Below are 11,944 nucleotides of genomic sequence, written 5' to 3' on the forward strand. Positions count from 1 at the left end.
GGAGGTGGAACAAAGAGGTGTCCAAAAGCTGTCGAAAGCCATGACGGTAGCTGAGTCCGTGGTCAAGCTTGGTCTAGGGAAAGACAAGCTTGGGTCTTCCAAGTCCGAGGAAAGGGGCGTACGTAAAATGGATCACAAGGAAGATATTGTTGATGTCAATGGCAACGGCGACAATGGTGGTAATAGGAAACCACGAGTTGGGAAGAAGAAACCCAAGAGGAAAAGGGACAAGCTGAAATGCTTTCTTTGCGACGGTCCACACATGTTAAATAAATGTCCGAAGAAATTCGCACTTAAGGAGAAGCCGGTGGGTAAGGCCTTGGTACTTGGTTCGAGCGCAAGGGGTGTCGAAGCCAAGGAGGCCGAAAGTGAGAAGAAGCCAGTGGTGTGCTTCTTATGTCATGGTCCGCATAGGTTACGGAAGTGTCCGAGAAAGTCTGTCATCGAGGGGAACGATGGAGCAGACAAGGAGCCCAAGAAACTTGGTTCGAGCAAGGGAAAAGCTGAAGCCAAGAGGGCAAAGAGGAGCGAAAAGAAGCGAGTAAAGTGCTTCTTGTGCTGTGGTCCGCATGAGTTGCGGAACTATCCAAAGCAAGCCAGAGTCAAAAGAAAGGCAACATCTGAGCTTGGTGAGTCATCGGAAGGGCTTCCACCCGAAGAAGAGGTGAGTTTGTCATCGGGCTTAGAGGAAAGAGTTACGATGAAAACAGTGAAGCTGGGACCAATGAGGCTCAAGTTGAGTGAAGCGTCGGAGTTGGCCGAGTCATCGACAATGCTTCCACCTATGGGCAAGGTGGGTGGTGCATTGGACTTCAAGGAAAAACAAGTGATGCATGTGGGACAATTGACCAGAGTAAATGCAAAGGTACATTCCGAACACTGTGATAGTGTTTTGCATTCTAACTTGTTGACTTGGCAAGAACGTAGGGGCCCTTTTGAAGTTCTTGAGCAAAGAGGCCGAGAGACTATGGGCAAAGCGAAGCCAAGTGTGGTGAATCAAGAGGATTCTGTTCGAGTCAAGTTAGAATGTAGACAAGAGAGTGACATAACTTTTTGTCATCGAGATGTACAAACGAGTACGACGGTTCGAGTTAAGAAGCGACGTAAGCCGAGGCAAAAGTCCCGAAGGAAGGGGAAGGCTAAGGTGTTGAGATGAGACCGAGGCGAATCCAGTCACTGCCATTCGGAAGTCGCAACGAGGACGTTGCGAGAATGGGTGGGGGAGAATGTCATGGGCCACAGTTTAAAGCCGTGACCATCGCACCAAATGCATCCAATGGAGGTCTATTGCTCAGATGAGGATCATTTGGCCCACAAGAACTGGCCTGATTCAAAGAGCTATTGGACAAGCCTGTCAGATTGAAGCCTGGTTGGCCCGATAATGAAGAGATGGTAACTTAGGCTAATATGGTAACTAATCTTAGAAGATAAAGGGAATCATATCTTGTAAAGATTAGATAATATTTGATAAGGCATATCTTGTAAATCCCTAAAATTAAGGGATATGGTTAATCTCATCCGTCGATGTAATTGTATCTTGACCGTCGGTTTTGGGGGAGCTCAACTATAAATAGAGAGCCTCCCCCTCAGTTGTACTCACTCCATTCATTGTTTCATTATTCTTTCTGAATAAGAGAAATAGAGAGCATTTACTCAAACACTCCCAAAAGTGAGGATTCCTTAAAAACTTCTCCAAGGCACCAATTGAATAGCGGAAGCGATTTATGCCAAAAGAAGCTAAGCCAAAGAACAATAGAAAGCCATAGAAAAGAATGCACACAAGGTGTTTGAGTAAATGCTCTCAGAACTCTATTAGTCTTAAGAATTCAGAATACAATGGAATGAGTACAAATGAGGGGGAGGCTCTCTATTTATAGTTGAGCTCCCCGAAAACCGACGGTCAAGATACATTTACATCGACGGACGAGATTAACCATATCCCTTTATTTTAGGGATATACAAGATATGCCATATCAAATCTAATCTAATCTTTACAAGATATGATTCCCTCTATCTTCTAAGATTAGTTACCATATTAGCCTAAGTTGCCATCTTTTCGCTATCGGGCCAACCAGGCTTCAATCTGATAGGCTTCTCCAATATTTCTCTGAATCGGGCCAGCTCTCGTGGGCTAAATGTTCCCCATCTTATCGATAGACCTCCATGGGGCGCATCTTGTGCCATGGTCACGGGCTTTGCACTTTGGCCCGTGACACTAGTCTATTCCTAGATTGTCCTTATCCGTCTAAGGATTTCAGCTTGTGCATGTTATATTTTTTAAGTTTAAAATATAAAAAGCCCCTATACTCATTCAAAATTAAAATTTAGTCCCTATAATTTTGAGACATTGAGTCCCTGTGCTTTTTTATTTAAAAATATTGGTCCCTCCATTTAATTTTGTCATTAAATCCAACCTTTTTAACTCTTACCATTTACAAATTTTTTGACAATTTGGCCTTTTACCCTTTAAAATTACATAATTTGGTCTTATCATTTAAAAGTTTATCTTTTATTTCAATATTTTAAATGAAAAAATAAAAATTGTAATTTTTTTAAAAATAAAAAATTATGAAAAAAATAAAAACTCTTTAAAATTAAAAAATAAAAACAATTTTAAAAATATAAATATAAATTACAAAACTCAATGTATCTAAATCTGATCAAACTAGTCAATCGAATTTTGAATTGGTTAGGGTATCGGTCGAGTGAGAAGTGAAAATTTGATTAACCCTTAAATTGGTACGAACTGGTTGAACTGAGCTAAAAATTGGTTGAACTGATGGTTGAACTTATTTTGAACTAGCCTGACCAATTAGTTCCCAAAATAATCGGTTTGATCGGTTTAAAGAAAATAAATTATTAAAAATAAAATTTTAAATTTTAAAAAAATTATAAATCGATTCAACTGCTAGTTCAACTAGTCCATATCGATTCATAGGTAAACCAATTTTTAAATTTTTTTTAACTTTTTTAGCCCTTAACATTTACGGTTTTTGTCAATTTGGTCCATACCCTTTAAAAATACGTAATTTTTTTTTAAAAAAATTTTAAAATTATTATTTTCTTATTTTTAATAAAAAATAAATTTAAAAAAAATTAAAACTAAAAAAGATAAAAACTATTTAAAATTAAAAAATAAAAAAGAATTATAAAAAATATTTTAAAATATAAAAAATTACAAAATTCAATGTTATCTAAACTGAATTGGACTGATTAAATCAAGAACCAGCTAGGGTATCAGTCTGGTGGGAGATAAAAAAACAATTGACTCATGAACCGATATAGACTGATTGCACCGAGCTAAAAAACCAATTGAACTAGCAATTAAACCAATTTTTAAATTTTTTATTTTTTATGTTTAACTTTATATATTTAAAATTAAATACAAAAATATTAATGACTAGATTTGTCTAAATATTTAAATTTATCATTTTAAAAAAGTCATTTTGTTAAGTATAGATTATTCTTTGTCAAATTATAGTTTTCGCTTGGTAAAAAGATTTTTTTGGTCCATCTTAAAAAAAATCAGAGCAATTTAATCTCATCAATTTTTTTTGGTACATGAAAAGGGATAAAACCATATTTAGACTATACGAGGCCAAGTCATTCCAGAGCAGGTGTCATGTAATCTTTGAAGAATTTCATTCGGGAGTTGCATATAGCTATACCTACCTAGAGGCCTTAAAAGTGCCATTGTTGCCAGTCCATTAGTGACTATGTTGCCCTCTTTGAATACATGTGTAACCTGAATCGTCTAAGAACGTTGAATTATTTTTTTAATAGCTCGTATCACGACTGAGTGATGTTGCTCAACTGACTCGTCAATTTTGAAAGTGAGTACCTAACGACAATTAATCACAATATTAATATTATTTTTCGTCAATTATACATATTTTTATAGGTATAATAACAAAATTAGGCCTTAAAGTTTACATATCCTATCAATTTGATCTTGATTTAACAAATTTAGCTCACAACATTTACACGTTCTATCAATCTGGTCATGATTTAACAAATTTTGCCTACAACATTTTCACATTCTATCAACATTTACAGAAAATTTATAAATATCGAGGGCTAAATTTATTATTATTGTTGGAAAAAAAACTAGTTTAAAAAATGATTTTGTCATAGTGGAAAAATAAAAATTTGAAAACTGAAATAGTTTATGATATTTATAGCAATAAACTTTTCCCAAAAAATACTTGTTCTTTGTGCGAGATGGATCCTTGACTTTCTCAATTTTCATTCGAACGACATTCTTCGTTATTCTCATACCACTAATCATTTCAAGTGTGAGCTCAAATAATCACAAATAAAAAACAGAACCAAAATATTTTTTTTACTTTCAGTAGGAAAGTAATTCTCCCTCTCTGTAAAAACTAGTAGAGGTGTTATTCCTAGAAAATAGCAATATCCATACACATGTTGTAAATTAATTATGTTCATTTTGAAATCATATAACTTGTGTTACACATATGTTCGTCAATTTCCAAATAGGTACTTACTCACCTTGTACTTCATTATAAACAATTAATAACTTCAATCTTACATCAACGATTCGACCATAATTTAATTAATAAATTCATAACAACACAAATCATAAATATATACACATATCAATACTATGAACTTACCTAATATATTCGGGTAACGAGTTGACTCGTAGGGACTAATTTATGATTTTTTTTCTTTTCCTTGATTATCCTTCGTACGATTTATGATAACACTCTAGAATAAAGTATTTTTATGTATTAATTATGTATTTATTCTGAGTATGATCCTGCTAATTTGAGCTATTTATGATATTTTATCTCATAAAGGCTAAATTTGAGGCAAAAGCAAAATTAAGGGCCAAAAGCGTGAATTTAGAGATAAAATGGGTCAATGTGCAACACAAGGAAAAGTTGGTGCCAAAAGTGCAAGCATGGAGGACACAAGGGTTGAAATGTAAAAAGAAGAGATTTTATTCTATAAAACTCTATTTTAATTATATTAGGATAATTAATATTAAGATAATTATTAAGGGTTATCTAATTTTAGGATTTTATTTTATTTATCTTTATTTATCTTCAATTAAATGTATTTATCTTTTGGAGTTTAAGTAGGATTAGACTATCTCCCCTAGCACTATAAATAAGGGGTGAAGTAACTCAAAAGAGATGAATCTTTTTCTGTAAACACTCTCTCCCAAAAGTCTAGGCTTTTGTTCTTCTCATATTTCATTTCAATAAGATCTCTATTTTTATTATATTTATTTTCTTTTCCACCACAACCATGAGCCACTAAACCCATCTAGCCGAAGGTTGTCGATATTCTCCAAAAAGGGTTTTTAAGGCTTAGAGTCTGTACTTAGCCTCCTCGCCGAGTATTCATCATTTCTCCGCACTACGAGGCTAATGCTTTCGTCTATGTCCCTTAAGAGGTAAGCTTTTCAACGTATACAAAGACGACCGCTTTGTATGTTTTGAGAAGGTTGCACAGTCGGTTCATTAGCTTACTACGTTAGAGGTTGGCAAGCCCAAGAGACAAAATGGAGTGAGATTCGTCATTGAGAAGCGTTGATCTAGCATAAGACGATCCCACAAAAGCAATTGTTGGCTAGAGTCAGGTTCCACTAAATCGTAAGTTTAAATCATTGGAGCTGGTGGTCGTAGGCATCCTCTTCCACTATAACTAGCTTATTCAGTTTGGGAAGGATCATCTAAAAGCCGAGGATTGAACCCAAGGCGGAACGAGACAACTGGAGGCTGGAACCTGTCATAAGAATTTCCTTTCTCTCAACTCTATTTTTAATTTCTTGAATCTTCGATTGAATATTCTTAATTCTATTTTTTATTTTATTTTTCGTTTCCAGATCCAAACATTTAATTCTGTTATTTTCTTATTTTTTTTCCAGGAACGCAGGTTTTCTTGGGCAAGATTCTATCTAGGATTTCACGGAACAAGACATTGTGCAAATCCAGTCCCTGAGGATTTGACCCTACTTCCCTTTTACTATTTTTTCATTATTTATTAGGGATAGGATATTTTTGGTGCTTTCAACAACCGCATCAAATTTTGGCGCCGTTGCCGGGGACTAACAACGTACTAATCTTATTTTTTGTTTCTTATGACCAGATCTGCTCCAGGTACTCTTGCGTTCAATTCAGAAATTAAGAAGACTGCTAGAGCCAATCGCAAGGAGACAAAGTTACGGAAAAGGCAGTCAGCGGTGGTTGGAACTCAAAGTAACCCACCGCCAGAAATCAAAGTCGACGACGAAGCTGAGTCTAGGGTTAACGAAAACCCTACTCGAACACTTAAAAGCGAAAAAGTAGAAGTCAAATCACCAGAAGAAGTGCTTAACGCTAGGGTTAACGAAAATCTGAATCTAGCACACCAACCAATGGCTCAAACGATTCGGCAACTTGCCGAAGCTCCGACTGAACAACCGCCATTGTGCATCGCGTATCCTACTATGGATACAAATTTTGAGTTGAAGTCAGGTTTAATACAGTTACGGCCAACTTTTCGTGGGTTGTAAAATGAAAATCCCCATAAGCATTTAAAAGAGTTTCATATGGTTTGTCTTAGCATGAAACCTTAGGGGGTAACTGAGGATCAGATAAATTGCGTGCTTTCCCTTTCTCCCTAGCAGATACCGCTAAGGAATGGTTATTTTACTTACCCCCTGGATATATTACAACTTGTGTTTATCTATCTTATTTGTTTCTAAACAGGTTTTTTCAGCGTCTCGAGCAGCTGAGCTAAAAAGATAGATCGTTGGAATAAGGGAAAAAGAAGTTGAGTCCCTTTACGATTACTGGGAGCGGTTTAAGAAGTTGCGTGCATGCTGCCCACAACATGGTATAATAGAGCAATCTCTCCTCCAATAATTTTACAAAGGTTTGAAGCCTATGCAGATGAATATGGTAGACGCCGCTAGTGAAGGAGCATTGGTCAACATGACTCTCCAACAAGCGAGAGACTTGATCTCCACGATGGCTGCAAATTCTAATCAATTTTGTTCCAATACTGAACCCTCTAGAAGGGTTCACTAGCTAAGTAATTCAACCTTAGAGGATAAAGTTGATAGACTTACTAATATGATAAACTCTCTTATTACAAAAAAAGTGAAGATAGCCTAGTTGTGCGGAATATGCGCTATACCTGATCATACAACTGATGCATGTCCCAGTTTGTATGATGATACCATGGCCTATCTGGATACTGTGAGAGTTTTTCCTGGGCCGCCTCAAAGGCGATACGACCCCTATGCTTATACCTACAACCCAGGGTGGAAGAACCATCCTAACTTAAGTTATGGGGCCAATTTATGAAATAACTAGCCATACCAAAATCAGTTTCCGCAATAGCCGCAAGGTTCAGGTAATTTTCTAGAAACCATGGTCAATAAGTTAGCAACTAATGTTCTTGATTTTCAATAGCAAACTCTTAATTTTCAAAAAGAGACGAAAGATTTCCAATAGAAAACCAAGGCGTCCGTCAGAGAGTTGACGATATCGATCGAGAAATTAACCTCTCAAAGGAAGCTACCGTCACAAATAGAACCAAACCCTAGAAAAAATACAAATGCAGTGACGTTGTAAAGCGGAAAGGTACTGAAACCAGTTCCTGACAGAAATCTTGGCGAAAAAATCACCCAGAAAAAACCCGAGAAAGACGAACAGGTCCGACCAAAGCCTCCATGGCCTAAAATTCAACCTCCATTTCCAGAACGATTCAACTAGTGTCGAAGAGGTAAAGAGGACAAGGAAATCCTCGAAACATTTAGGAATGTTGAGATCAACATTCTGCTGTTGGACACCATCAAGCAAATACCGTGGTATGTTAAATTTCTTAAAGAGTTTTGCACCAACAAGAAAAAATTAACAGGTAATGAAAGGGTGAATGTTGGTGAGAATGTATCCACAGTGTTACAGCGGAAAATGCTGGCAAAATGCAAGGATAGGGGCATGTTTGCAATACCATGCAAAATAGGCCATCTGGGAATTAAGAAGGCTATGTGTGATCTAGGGGCTTCTATAAATGTAATGTCGTATTCTATTTATGAATCACTTAACGTGGGTTTTTTGACAAAAACAAGTGTTATCATTCAATTGGCGGATAGGTCTGTTGTGCATCCAGAAGGAGTCTTTGAGGATGTTCTGGTAAAAGTTAACGAGCTTATTTTCCCTGCAGATTTTTATGTGATCAAAATCGAAGAAGATAGCAGTCCTAGATCTTGAAATCTTCTGCTGGGTCGACCGTTCCTTAGTATAGCTAGCACTAAAATTGACTTTCGAAGTGGAACTCTCATTATGGAGTTTGATAGAGAGATCATAAAGTTTAATGTCTACGACGCCATTAGCCATCCAAGTGAAATCTTGAGCGTAAATCGTATCGACATAATTGACTCTTTAGTGGAAGAGAATTTTGAGTCAATTTATGGAGATAATTCTGAACTTAATGAATTTGAATTTGTTAATGAGTTATGTCGAAACCATTTTTAAATTTTAAAAAACCGGGGATTGACTTTAAAAAAAGAAAATGGGAGTCACCACCGACCTTTATTGAAGGTGTGATCGGATCACCTTGAAAACGATTTTAGGTCTACGAATTTTGAGAAAATAGGTTTGGGAGTCGGTTACGTACGAGGAAGGGTTAGCACCCTCGTAACGCCCAAAATTGGTACCGAATTAATTGTTTAATGTCTTAGTGTCGAGAATTTGGAAAGATTTTAAAATACGATCCTTGGAAAAGAAAATTTGAATAAAATAAATTGGATGATGAGACTCACTTATTTCAAAGAAATAAATTGACACACTCAGTAAGTTAGAGTGCAACATTTTAAATCCTCGAAATTAAGTTTATCTTTTGACTTTTAAAATCTATGCATTTGAGAAGGATATCCGATTATTTAGGTCAAATGAAAAAATCAAAACCCAGTCAGTTAGGGTTCGATTTCACAAAATTCCTAAATATCGAATATTACCTTTATTTTCATTTGTTAGAAATTCTCGTCTCGAGAAAACAACATGTCATATCCAATGCGTTAGGACACAACGTATTGAATTGTCCAGAATAAGCTTTTTATTTGTGTGTTAATTAAAAAAAGATATTCAGTTTCTTAGATCCCGAGGAAGATTGGAATCCAGTGAGTTAGGACACAATTTTTTCGAGGATCACAAATTCCGAGTGTCGCGTTGTTTTGAAGGCTTTTTGAATAAAAGTGTTTTTGATATTTAAATAATAAACGTAACCTTTTAAGCAAATATAATGCAATAAAATGTTAATATACAACGCAAATCGATTATTTGTAAATTTAAATATACACCAATGAATACAAACAATCAATAGATAAATACAAATAAACAAAGTAACAATAGCCTCAATTATGCCAATGTCAACATCAACATTCAAAATAAATACTATATAAAAAAATCAATCAAAATACATTAAATCATATACATATATTAATTCAAATAAATAATACATGTGGAAGGAAAATTTTAATAATAATATAAATGATAATATATACATAATAATATACAAAAGTTGAAATAAGCAAAATATATTAAAGTAGATTTTTTGTTTTTTTCTTTTAAAAAAAATATGTATGTATAAATAAAAAAAAGATATAATATAAAATCAATAATATGTTATATACATGTATATAATCAAAATGGTTTAATATAAATTGTATATATGTATAAAATAATATCGTATATAAATGTTAACACCTAGAATAATGTTATATAACAATGTATATACATAAAAAATATGTAGATAAATATATAAACTAATATAAATAATAATACTAATAATGATGATGATAACCAGGATAATAAAATAATTTAATAATAAAAAAAGGCAAAAGGGGGACTAAATCGAAAGTAAAACCAAATTTAAAGGAAAAAAAGCAATTCGAAATGTCCAAAGGTTGTATTAAAACACGCACGTAATATTAGGGACCAAAAAATGAAATAATCCTTTGCCCAAAACGCAGCGCTTTAATGTGGATTAAAATGAAACAAAAATAAAATGAAAGATTAAATTTAAAAAGAGATAAAAGGATTGGATTGAAGTGCACTTGACAAGTGGAAGGACTGTGCGAGAAAATAGACCGTCAAACAAAATGCGCGGATCCTTCCCTCGGGTTGGGTCACCGCGCGGATGCTAGCGTCATACGACGCCGTTTTGAAACCATCAGATTGGTATCAAACAACGACGTTTCTTTCACTGCTTTTAGACCAATCCCTAAAGCATTAGCCCCCATTTCATTCTTAAAAAAACCTAAAGAGAATCAACCGATCTCTGCGGCGTTCTGTCGACTCGTCGTCCAGGAGCCCTCGAACCTCGCTTCAACTCTGATGACTGCGGAGAGAGCAAGAACTCAGCTACCAGGTACGTTTACACTACCTAAATCTCTTTCTTTTATTCCTTTTCTACTCAAATAAAGAACCAAATACTCATAGGAACAAAGAACTGAAAGGAAAAAAAAAAGGAAAATAAAACCAGATGCAAAGGAAACTTTCGATCACCTTTCAAACTTTTTTCTTTCGATTTCTCTGAATATTTTTTTTGTATACAATATGCGTGTGTTTTTTTGTATCCACCCCCTTACAAAGGCCTTTTTGCCTTTTGTTTTATAGGCCGAAAATTTAAAACAAAAATAAAATAAAAAAGAATACAATTTTTTCCTTTTCTTTACTGTGTTTTTCGTTTGCGTTTGCTACAGGTACGGCCGTACGGTGTCAGGGACGTGGCCAGCCTGGAGAAGGCACACGTGGACCTGGCGCGTAGGCGTAGCACACGCGGGGATCTGACTCTGCTGCATTGTTCGTCTTTCGTTTGTTGCAGGAATGGCCATACGATGACGTGGCACGGCGCAGCGCGTGGAGGCGTGGGGAGAAAGAGGCGCACGTGCGAGGGAAGACGGCGGTTGAAGATCTCACCAACCCAAGGGTTTCTGTTTGTGATTCTTTTTGTTTTGGGCTTCAATGTAATTGGGCCGAGGTATTTGGGCCGTTGTAATTGGGTTTGTATAACTGGACATTTGGACTTTAATTATATATATTTTATTTGGGTTTTAATATCTATATCGAGCCGGGCAAATTTGGGCCATTACAATTTATTATCTCCAAATACTAAACTGTTACCTTCTGTTATACAGGCACTCGAGTTAGTAGAAATTCGCAATCATGCCTACGAGAATGCTCGCATTTATAAAGACAAGACAAAGTTGTTTCAAGATAAGAAAATAGCTCAGAAGCATTTTTCGGTAGGACAAAAAGTTTTACTTTATAACTCCGTGTTAAAGTTATTCCCAGGTAAGCTTCGATCACGATGGCAAGGACCTTTTATTGTTACTGAAGTGTTCACACATGGAGCGATTGAAATAGAGAGTGAAGAATCTGGAAAGCGGTTCGTAGTCAATGGTCAGCGGTTGAAGCCATTTTATGAGAATTTTCAAGCCCACACGGTTGAGAAAATCCATTTGGAACCACCATAGAACCAATAACAGCGTCGAGCTAACGACGTTAAACAAACGCTTGTTGGGAGGCAACCCAATTTTTATTATTTATTTATTTTAGTTTCCTTACTTTATTTATTACTTTATTTTATTTTATTATTTATTACTTATTTGGATACTAATAAATTTTTCTTCTTTTGCTTAGATAAAACAGAGCAAAAATGCGAAGAAAACCGTTGAGCAACGCTTAGAGCACATTGAGGCCCGACTTGAAACCTTTGGCCAGCAACTGACCGAGCTCATTGCCATCATATGTGATCGAAAGTAACAAGGGGAGTTTTTCTAAACTTTTCTACCTATTTATTTCTTTTTGTCCACATTGAGGAAAATGTGCTTTCAGTAGGGGGAGGTACTATTCGTTACTACTATAATTTTCTGCTGTGGTTTTGGTTGTTGTTGCTGTGATTATTTTTGGTTGGTGTTGCT

Source organism: Gossypium hirsutum, chromosome D08, assembly GCF_007990345.1.
Source record: "Gossypium hirsutum isolate 1008001.06 chromosome D08, Gossypium_hirsutum_v2.1, whole genome shotgun sequence".
NCBI lineage: Eukaryota > Viridiplantae > Streptophyta > Magnoliopsida > Malvales > Malvaceae > Gossypium > Gossypium hirsutum.